Genomic DNA, 1,726 nt, shown 5'->3' with positions numbered 1-1,726 from the left:
AATCATCACTTATTATTCTCATTGTCAGAAAATTTGTCGATCTAGTAGTTTTAATAGATAAAAATGACGTATATTTGAGATCTAAATTTGTGGAATGCTCAAATTTGAAAACGATTAGATTAAGTATGGAAATAATAGTTTTATCTTTAATCTTGAACATTCTAAAATAAAGTGATTTAGAGGTGAAAACAAGTTTCCACTTAAAAACAAATGTACTCGTATAGCTGTAATTTGAGATTCTTATTGTGTTAATATTTTTAAAATTTTATTGTCATTACTACTATCATTTCATAAACAGGAAATATTATGTGGTAATAATGCTAATATCAATTTTTATTATATAATTAATGATAATAATTATTATTATTATTATTCTACGATTAAATTAATTGAAAGCATTTTTGTTTGCACTTACTTTTTTTTACTTATTTTAAAATAATTAAAATATGTAGGAGAATCATTATACATACTTCTCTTGGTAGCAAGTTGACGTCATTTTGACGACAAAATGACGACAAAATGACGTAGCTTATTATCAGGATTGTTTCTAAAAGAGAATGTAGAATCATGTAAAATTGAATATAATGCTTGATATCTTTGTTGAGGTCATAACTACAGACAGAAGTCTATAACCGATCGATGACCTGTCGCCTGTACGGCATTAATTAAATATTACGGAACGATCGTTTGCGCTTTCTCAGCTCTATGTGTCTTAAAGTTCAATTGTATAACATTTGTAACTAAAAAGTCAAGGCTATAATATCAAATGTTTTATATTACTAAAAGAGAATCGTATCATAATTTTTATAGCAGATTTGTATTACCATTCCGTTCTCACATGAGATAATACAGCTTCAAAATGTTGTTATAGCTTTGACAGTACTATATAAACTCTTACTACAGTTTGAATCTTCGTGAATGATATGAGTAGGTGTCGTGAAAGTGGTATAAGTCCAATTTCCAGGAACTTGTTGAAATCGATACACCGCACGAGTTTATATCCCGTTTCTCATTGAGATGCATAATGTTTCAAAACTGAACTTACACCACTTTCCAAATAAGCGGATCGCATTATGTTAATGCTATCTATCTTGCTACGCAACTTTTTGCCGAGTGTAAACTTAAAAATTGTTCAACTCTTAAATCAAAATCCATATTTCTTTTTTTTATTAACAAATTAAAACTAAATATCAGTGTCCTACAAACATAAATACAATTGTGAGTGTATCAAAAAGTTAAAATGCGCATGCAATGTTACTTTCGAAAGTATCCACGCATATGTTCCGGTGTATTAAAGTTTTCCAAAATTCAATTTATAAGAAGCGCCGGTAAAGCCACTCGTGACGAGGTAATATGACTCGGATAGAATTTCTTGAGCCAACTTTTAGACGAATAAAACAGAGGTTGAGTTTAACCCGATCGAGAAGATGAACTTAAAGTACGGATGACAGCAAATGAGAAAATTCAAAAATTATAACTTATGTATTATTACACTTGAAATGTTCTATCAAACTTTATGCATTTTCGCCTTTGGAAACATCTGATTTGTTGATTTTTTTAAATTATTTGTTCTTTTATGACTGTTACATTTGGAAGAAAAATTAAATAGTTTTTCGACTTGTATTATTATATCCGACTTGTATTTACTATTATAATTTTTCTTTAAATGTAATGTTGACTGAATTTTTCTGCTTTAAGCAATTTTTGTGATTCACTTATATATATA

Source organism: Atta cephalotes (genome assembly GCF_000143395.1).
Source record: "Atta cephalotes unplaced genomic scaffold scaffold00047, whole genome shotgun sequence".
NCBI classification, from domain to species: domain Eukaryota; kingdom Metazoa; phylum Arthropoda; class Insecta; order Hymenoptera; family Formicidae; genus Atta; species Atta cephalotes.
This window is presented reverse-complemented; position numbering follows the sequence as displayed.